The 10,047-nt window shown below is 39.8% G+C and overlaps 1 long non-coding RNA gene across 2 annotated transcripts; it reads left to right on the top strand.

Moving 5' to 3' along the window:
- The first annotated feature begins 323 nt into the window (after positions 1–323).
- LOC116036677 lies at positions 324–8,920 on the top strand. Of its 2 annotated transcripts, none has more exons than XR_004898562.1 (3): positions 324–380; positions 7,621–7,670; positions 8,831–8,920. It is a non-coding gene; the product is annotated as an uncharacterized LOC116036677 (long non-coding RNA). The 2 variants fall into 2 exon arrangements; XR_004101678.2 differs by lacking the exon at positions 324–380 and adding an exon at positions 5,761–5,861 and having other exon boundaries at positions 8,831–8,919.
- Positions 8,921–10,047: the final 1,127 nt, after the last annotated feature.

Here is a 10,047-nt window from a genome sequence, read left to right as displayed (position 1 = left end):
TTTTTGACATTTCTATCTCTAACCTTTTTTTATATTTCTTTCACTTTTTACAACTTTTTCATCCGTTCTTGCTGATTTTTTCGTTGCTTTTTGAAGAAGCCTGAGGTTAAATGTAGTTTTTGACATTTTCAACATTTTTTCCACAGTTCTGACTGCTTTTTCCGTTGTTTTTGTCATTTTTTTTATCCTTTTCACATTCCTGCACATCCTGAAGACGCTTGAAGTTAAATGTAATGTAACATATATAACTGTGACGTAACGTAGTGTAACATTTCATTTGTTTTTCTGTATAATCTTAGTAATGAAGTGTGTTATGATGTGATATTCCAGGTATCTCTCCTGCTGCTGACTCTAGAACTCATCTCTCTCCTGTCATTCAGGTAAATATACTTTACATTATTATTCTCTCTTTAACACATTTAAACTCTGGATGTTTATATCTGCAATCATTCAGAACTTATTCTGGCTGCATCAGGACTTTATGGATTTCTTCTGCAGAAAGATTTAGATTAATAATCCTGTGTGCAGTTATTCTGAGCTGTAGAAACTCCTGATGTCACTTAACAAGTTCTTACATCATCAGACAGTCAGGAGACATTTATAAAACTAAAGACATATATATATGATCATATAAAGAGATGTTAGATATGTCAGAGTAAAGTCTCTACCAGCTTTTCTAACTCTGTATTCTCCAGATCAACATGAAGATCTCTATCTTTGCTGGTGTTCTGCTGATCTCTGCTGCTCTGATCTCTGTGGACGGACAAAGTTGGGCTCAGTTTCAAATTAAGCATATCAACGCTGGGATGACTGCTGGCCAGTGTTCCACGGTGATAGCAGCCAGAAGAATCGTGCAACCACCCACACAAGTGAACCAAGGATTCAGCTGCAAGACTTTAAATACCTTCATCACAGGGAATGTGAACGCCGTCCGAGCCATCTGTGCTGCAGGAGGAGGAACGCCACATGGCAACAACGGTATGACAATTAGCACAGCTAGTTTCCCAATTATTGACTGTAACCTGGTGAATCAGAATCCACCTGCCGTTCCCTACAACTGTCAGTACAAAGGTGTAGCTCTTGACAACAGAAGAATTATAGTCAGATGTGAGAACGGAGAACCTGTTCACTTTCATGGAAGTCAGTAATCTGTTACTACCTGATGAACCAGAGTAATCTGTTACTACCTGATGAATCAGAGTAATCTGTTACTACCTGATGAATCAGAGTAATCTATTACTACCTGATGAATCAGAGTAATCTATTACTACCTGATGAATAAATCCTGTTGAATAAAACAGTTCAACTCTTAACAACGTGTGGTCTCGTGTTTATTATTATTATTATTATTATTATTATTATTATTATTATTATTATGAGGAGCTATGAGCTGATTCATGACTCAGCACTTTCTCACATTAAAGCAGCTCAACGTGTTTTACAGTCTGACAGTCTCAGCTAAACACTAACGAGACATACAGCAGATTAATATGATCATATGAATAGAATAAAAACTATAAAATAGAATAAAAGCAGAACATTTCCATCAGAATATGTTAGAAACACTGAGGAGCTGAACTGGTTGGAGGCTGAAATGTGTGAGGAGAAGGTGAAGAGGTGAGGAAAGGGTTAAATAAGATGGAGCTACATTAGGTCATCCTGCAGAGATTAATGTTACTGGAGACTAACAGCAGCTAATGTTAGGGTTAAATAAGATGGAGCTACATTAGGTCATCCTGCAGAGATTAATGTTACTGGAGACTAACAGCAGCTAATGTTAGGGTTAAATAAGATGGAGCTACATTAGGTCATCCTGCAGAGATTAATGTTACTGGAGACTAACAGCAGCTAATGTTAGGGTTAAATAAGATGGAGCTACATTAGGTCATCCTGCAGAGATTAATGTTACTGGAGACTAACAGCAGCTAATGTGGTGACAAAAGTTAGGATTTACATTCTACTGTCTTGTTAATATTAATACTGCTCGCTAGGGGTGTAGCAAAAAAATCTATTCATATTTTATTTATTTTTTCTGTTTTGTAATGGCGTGTATACCATAGCTGCCAACACTCCCGTTTTTCCCGGTTTCTCTCGTCTTTTAGCCCTATCTCCTGGACCCCCCCCCCCACCCCTCCCGTAATTTGCAGCACGGCCCAAACTCCTTCATAAATAATCAGTGTTGGGAATAACGCGTTACAAAAGTAACGCAATTACAGTAATGTATTCCTTTTTGCTGTACCGCAGTAATATAACGCATTACTAATTAAATTTCGGTAATATTATACTCGTTACAATCTCAGTAACGCGAGTTACAACGCATTTTAACGCAACATTTAGTGGTGCATTGTTTTTTTTAAGAATTCACCAACACCGCGACACATTTCTTCACAGGAAAAAAAAAAAGCTGTATTATTTTCCTGTCGCTGTATTCGATGGTTGAGATGACTGCAGAGACAGATACATTTGCGAGATGGATATTATTTTCAGGAGTTATTACGCTGCGTTGAAGTGAGCTGTCCTGTTTCTGTTCCCGTGGTCAGAACCAGAACCAGAGACGGTACGGACAGCATGTATGTCCCAACAGGTGACGGTACGTCAGCATGTATGTCCCAACAGGTGACGGTACGGACAGCATGTATGTCCCAACAGGTGACGGTACGTCAGCATGTATGTCCCAACAGGTGACGGTACGTCAGCATGTATGTCCCAACAGGTGACGGTACGTCAGCATGTATGTCCCAACAGGTGACGGTACGTCAGCGGCTGACAGATATAAACATGTCGGGAATTAATGCTGAGGCTTGCTACACGTAAATATCATTACATTTTATCAGCCGTGGAGAGTAACTATGCCTGTAGTGGAATGGCTCCGAATGACGACCAAAAGCGCTTGTCTTTTACTGTGACCATTTACTGTTCAATATGTTACAGTTTTACAAACAACAAAGTGAACAACTTGAGCCTGACGGACATGTTGCTTCTCAGTAAGCTAGCAAGAGTAGCTACACAACAGACAACTTCCGTGTAGCCTACTTCAAAATAAAAGCACTTCCTGTGAGGGTTCGCAGTAAAACTAAATTACTGTTAAATAAGGTTGTGTAGGCTACCTTTTCACAAATCAGCTGTAAATCAAGTACTGTAAATAATGTTAATAGTGAGTTTTAATCACACTATAATTGAACATTTCCTTTACAGTGTTTTAACCTAAACAACATGAATTTCTTATTGAAGTGCTATAAACAAACATTTTACAACAATGCCGTACTTTTGAGTATTTTCATTTTCTCCTACTTGTCTATTATATGTTTTACTTATCTATTTTGTATAGCTTTAGTTACTTTGCATATTTATATTAATTATACAAAATATGAATAATCTATGATGTATTAAAGTGGATAAAGACGAGACTTTATTGATCCCGTGGTGAAATTCACAAGCTAGCTGCCAAATCAAACTTCCCCTGTTATTTTGGTGAAAGTAACTCAAAAGTAGTGTAACGCATTACAATTCAGAGACAGTAATATTGTAATATAACTAATTACTCTCAAATGACAGCAACTAGTAATCTATAATGTATTACATTTTGGAAGTAACTTGCCCAACACTGTAAATAATCAGACCAATATGTTTGACTAATGTTGACCAGTTGCCAGATCTGGTATGAAACGCATCCTATTCACACAATCCACCATATACAATGTTCAACCTGTTAGTCCTGGCAACCTATAACCCTCAACCTGGCAACCTATAACCCTCAACCTGGCAACCTCTAACCCTCAACCTGGCAACCTATAACCCTGCATATAACAATTTACACCATGCAGAGATAGGAGCCGCAGAGATGCCTCACTCTGTCTGATAGAGCAGGAAATAAAAACAGCAAACGTAGTGACGATTATAAACAGAGATAGGAGTGTAGAGAGGATGGTCACTCTGTTGTAGATATAAAAACAGAGATAGGAGTGTAGAGAGGATGGTCACTCTGTTGTAGATATAAAAACAGAGATAGGAGTGTAGAGAGGATGGTCACTCTGTTGTAGATATAAAAACAGAGATAGGAGTGTAGAGAGGATGGTCACTCTGTTGTAGATATGAAAACAGAGATAGGAGTGTAGAGAGGATGGTCACTCTGTTGTAGATATAAAAACAGAGATAGGAGTGAAGAGAGGATGGTCACTCTGTTGTAGATATAAAAACAGAGATAGGAGAGTTCATTTCATTTCTTGAAGAACTTCTTGTTGAGGAGGAAGATGAGCAGGTTGACGTTGATTTTGGCTTTGTCGAACATCTTCATCACGGCCACGCCTTCATACTGCAGCTGCAGCAGATCCTAAAAACATCTCACACACACACACACACACACACACACACACACACACACACACACACACACACACACACACACAGAGACACACACACACACACACACACACAGAGACACACACACACGTTACACACACAAACTCACACACACACACTCACCGGCAATTTCCACTGGATGCGGAACGTCTCCGTAACGTCAACGGAGTCATTAGGTTTCCATTAAAGTCAATGTGTGTATAATGTGTGTATTATGTGTATAATGTGTGTATTGTGTGTATAATGTGTGTATTTCCACTGACTGCAGAACGTCTGCGTCCCGACTCCGTCCCAGCTCCGGCGGTCCCAGCCCTCCGGAGCAGATACCAGAGCTTCTATTGTTGACGGACGACGGAGAGCTCCGCAGCAATTCAGCACAATTCAGATAGTGGGGAAAGGAAGTCGAGCACAGAAACAAAATAAAACATCCGGTAACTTTTCAAAGTAAAATCCACCCTGCTCACGGCGGATCATATTTCCCTTCACTACACCTTGAAAACACAGCTCAGAGTAGTTTCCCCTCTACTCCTCTGGATGGAAACTAACTGGTGGTGGTTTTGTGGTTCTGTTAATAGAAACTACATCCTGTTATATCGCGAGAACATACGTGAATTCGCAAATCACAAATCTGGACCTGGTGGGTATTGATGGACGGCGGAGCACGCAGCCGTTCAGCAGCGGAGCCGGTCCGCAGACGTTCTGCATCCTGTGGAAATCCACAGTAAAAGTGTGAAAACAACTTCTTAACTTGAATGTATCGTGTGTGGTGTGTGTCTCTATGTGTCTGTGTGTGTGTACAGTACGTGTGCGTGTGTGTTTGTTTTAATGTGTGTGCTGATTTTAATGTAAAGAACTTTAAGCACAAAAACTTGACTTTGACATTAAGAATAATAACTCCTGATGTAAAGGTCTGTGCTAGCTGCTAGTGAAAGCTAACGCTATACCTGCTATAGAAACCGCCTCAGTATTGTGTTTCATAATATAAAATAGTATATGTTTTAATTTAAAAAAGTATTTTTCAAAGTTAATGCTTCTCTATTCTTGCAGTTAATCATTTACAGTAAGCTGCATCAGAATAAAGTGTGAAAACATCTTAAAGTGTGAAAACAACAACATCTTAACTTCCTCTTTTTGGTTTTTCAGCATCAGTCTTTGTCCGTCAGTAACGTGAGTATTTAAATTAGGATCAGTGGGTGTAACAGCTGAACCTGTAGCTGAATGTTTACCGTATATGGAGATGATATTCAGCTGTTTGTTTCAGAGACAACCTCTCTCTGTGGGAGGATATAAGACTGCAGATTATTTCATTTCTCTGTCTGAACATTCTTCAGATTTGCATGGTGTCAGAGTTCTGCTCTTCTTCATCTTCTTCATCTTCTTCATCTTCTTCATCTTCAGACTTTGTGCAGTTTAGATTTTAACATTCAATCCTTTCTACTGAAAAGAAGTCGACCAAAGGACAGCAGCTCCTTCTCACCTGATCTTTCTCCACCAACTCTACGGTAAGCGAACACTAAAGACTCTGGCTCCTAACATTAGTCTTTATCACGTTTTGTTTCCGATGTCTTCGTCATCTTATTTGTTGACTTTTTAGTCACTTTTTGCCACTTTTTCTGACGTATTTTTCAAGGTTTGTCATTTCTGTTGTTTGTCACTCTTCGACATTTTTGTCGACGTTTTTGTTGCATTTTTGACACGTGTTCTAAAGACCCTTGAAGTTAACTGTGATATCTCATAGAATTATGTTCTATTCTTGACCCTTTTGACACTTTTTTCGGCACATTTCTGACCTTTTTGACATTTTTTCTCGCTGCTTTTTGACAGTTTTGTCACCACTTTTTTAGTTAACTATGATGTAACAGTTAACTGTGATGTAACGTAGTTAACTGTGATGTAATGTAGTTAACTGTGATGTAACGTAGTTAACTGTGATGTAATGTAGTTAACTGTGATGTAACGTAGTTAACTGTGATGTAACGTAGTTAACTGTGATGTAACGTAGTTAACTGTGATGTAACGTAGTTAACTGTGATGTAATGTAGTTAACTGTGATGTAATGTAGTTAACTGTGATGTAACGTAGTTAACTGTGATGTAATGTAGTTAACTGTGATGTAACGTAGTTAACTGTGATGTAACGTAGTTAACTGTGATGTCCATCCATCCATCCATCTTCGTCCGCTTATCCGGTCTCGGGTCGCGGGGTAGCAGCTCCAGCAGGGGACCCCAAACTTCCCTTTCCCGAGCCACATTAACCAGCTCCGACTGGGGGATCCCGAGGCGTTCCCAGGCCAGGTTGGAGATATAATCCCTCCACCTAGTCCTGGGTCTTCCCCGAGGCCTCCTCCCAGCTGGACGTGCCTGGAACACCTCCCTAGGGAGGCGCCCAGGGGGCATCCTTACCAGATGCCCGAACCACCTCAACTGGCTCCTTTCGACGCAAAGGAGCAGCGGCTCTACTCCGAGCTCCTCACGGATGACTGAGCTTCTCACCCTATCTCTAAGGGAGACACCAGCCACCCTCCTGAGGAAACCCATTTCGGCCGCTTGTACCCTGGATCTGGTTCTCTCGGTCATGACCCAACCTTCATGACCATAGGTGAGGGTAGGAACGAAAACTGACCGGTAGATTGAGAGCTTTGCCTTCTGGCTCAGCTCTCTTTTCGTCACAACGGTGCGATAAATTGAGTGTAATACCGCACCCGCTGCGCCGATTCTCCGACCAATCTCCCGCTCCATTGTTCCCTCACTCGCGAACAAGACCCCAAGGTACTTGAACTCCTTCACTTGGGGTAAAGACTCATTCCCTACCTGGAGAAGGCACTCCATCGGTTTCCTGCTGAGAACCATGGCCTCCGATTTAGAGGTGCTGATCCTCATCCCAGCCGCTTCACACTCGGCTGCAAACCGATCCAGTGAGTGCTGAAGGTCACAGGCCGACGATGCCATCAGGACCACATCATCTGCAAAAAGCAGCGATGAGATCCCCAGCTCACCAAACTGCAACCCCTCTCCACCCCGACTACGCCTCGATATCCTGTCCATAAATACTACAAACTGTAACTGTGATGTAACATAGTTAACTGTGATGTAACATAGTTAACTGTGATGTAACATAGTTAACTGTGATGTAATGTAGTTAACTGTGATGTAACGTAGTTAACTGTGATGTAATGTAGTTAACTGTGATGTAACATAGTTAACTGTGATGTAATGTAGTTAACTGTGATGTAATGAAGTGTTTTATGATGTGATATTCCAGGTATCTCTCCTGCTGCTGACTCTAGAACTCATCTCTCTCCTGTCATTCAGGTAAATATAATTTATATTATTATTCTCTCTTTAACACATTTAAACTTCTGATTCAGTTTCAGCCGCGAGGACAAAAACTCAAAAGTTAGTTTATATTTTCCCTTTATTGTTTGGTTCGTCTGTCTAACTTCATCTCGCTGCATCAGAACTTTATGGATTTCTTCTACAGAAAGAAATCTGCTGAACCTGTATATGAAATATATTTAAGCCTGTGTGCAGGTATTGTGTGCACACTATAATGGTAATAAATATAATCTTTTTGGGATTTTATGAGCTCTGCAGAACTCCAAAGAAATTAGACATTTATCAAACTAAAAACAAATGTTACATATGAAGTCCATAGATTTCTTTAATTTTAAATGAAAAAACAAATCGGATAATTCTGTTTAAATAAGTTTAAAAATGAATAAAAATACTTTTTTTATGCTTTTTCGACACTTTTTTTAAGATAATATTTTGGGCTTTTGTTGTGACATCTTTAGACAGGAAAGAGAAGAGGGGGGGGGGGGGACACGCAGCACAGAAAGAAATGCTTTTTCTGTCTCTAAGACGTTCAAACTTCTCTTCTTGATGTAGATTCTGTCTCAGCTTTGAGGATGATGATTTCTAGAACTTTTTGATGCTTTTCTCTGAACTTTTTTTTACCCTTCTGACTCTTCAAACTTGGAGCAGCTGTGGCTCAGTGGTAGAGGGGTCGCCTGCCAATCAGAAGGCTGGTGGTTCGATCCCTGGTCCTGCAGTCCCATGTCAAAGTGTCCTCGGGCCAGACCCTGAACCCTGAGTTGCCCCCCCGATGCTGCTCCATCAGAGTGTAAATGTGTGTGAGAGTTTATCTGATGAGCAGGTGGCTCCTTGTACAGCAGCCTCGGCCTCAGTGTATGAATGGTTCCTGTACTATGTTAAAGAGCTTTGAGTAGTCGTTAAGACTAGAAAAGAGCTTTATAAACACAGTCCATTTACTTCAGGGGCTCCTTTCTTAGCAACTTGTTTGACCCTTTTTCAACATTAACTGTATTTGTTAGATATATATATTTATAATATAAAGAGATGTTAGATATGTCAGAGTAAAGTCTCTAACAGCTTTTATATGATAATATAAAGAGATGTTAGATATGTCAGAGTAAAGTCTCTACCAGCTTTTCTAACTCTGTATTCTCCAGATCAACATGAAGATCTCTATCTTTGCTGGTGTTCTGCTGATCTCTGCTGCTCTGATCTCTGTGAAGAGAGTACAGCAGCAGAGAAAAGAATCTGCAGTTGAAAAGTTTGAAAGACAGCATATCAAAGTGGACATGAACAATAACGGCTGCACCGAGGCGATGAGGAATAAAAGATTCAAGGAGAAAAATGGCAACTGTAAGCCGACAAATACCTTCATCAAAGCGGATCTCACCGTGTCTGTGGGAGTGACGGAAGGAACATTGGTGGTAATTATTATAAAAGCAATAAAAACACATTTAATGTTGTTGTGTGCTCAGGAGCTAATGGTAAATATCCCTGTGTGTACAATAGTTCAGCAATCAACAACGTGTACATTGTAACTGAATGTGATGGAAACAGGGAACCTGTTCACTTTGTCAGATTTGAGAAGTCAGGTTTAACCACCTGATAGATCAGAGTAATCTATTACTACCTGATAGATCAGAGTAATCTATTACTACCTGATAGATCAGAGTAATCTATTACTACCTGATAGATCAGAGTAATCTGTTACTACCTGATAGATCAGAGTAATCTATTACTACCTGATGGATCAGAGTAATCTGTTACTACCTGATAGATCAGAGTAATCTATTACTACCTGATGAATCAGAGTAATCTGTTACTACCTGATGGATCAGAGTAATCTGTTACTACCTGATGAATCAGAGTAATCTATTACTACCTGATGAATCAGAGTAATCTATTACTACCTGATGAATCAGAGTAATCTATTACTACCTGATGAATCAGAGTAATCTATTACTACCTGATGAATAAAACCCATGTGACAGTTTAACTCTGGGTCTGTTTTAATGTCGTCATGTTCACTCATTCATAAAGAAAAACCACACATCCAAACTGCTAAATCCCTCATATATCCTGCAGAATGAAGCACTGCAACCAAAACTACATATATCAAACTTCTGCACCAAATGGCTCACACTTCATTCATATTACCAGATGTTTGTCTAACCAACTACACACTGTTGGGCAAAATGAAAAGCACTCTCATCTTTAGTGTGCATCGCCATAATACTGAAATAGTTCAAATTGTAGAAAGTTCTTCAAATTGTTCACAGGCACAAAAATATTTGCAGATACACACACATGCTGTTGAACAAGTCAGAGCAATATACTCACAGCAGATATATTTACATTGGACTGAACAAAATAT

This window comes from Sander lucioperca, chromosome 10 (genome assembly GCF_008315115.2).
Source record: "Sander lucioperca isolate FBNREF2018 chromosome 10, SLUC_FBN_1.2, whole genome shotgun sequence".
NCBI classification, from domain to species: domain Eukaryota; kingdom Metazoa; phylum Chordata; class Actinopteri; order Perciformes; family Percidae; genus Sander; species Sander lucioperca.
This window is presented reverse-complemented; position numbering and strand designations above follow the sequence as displayed.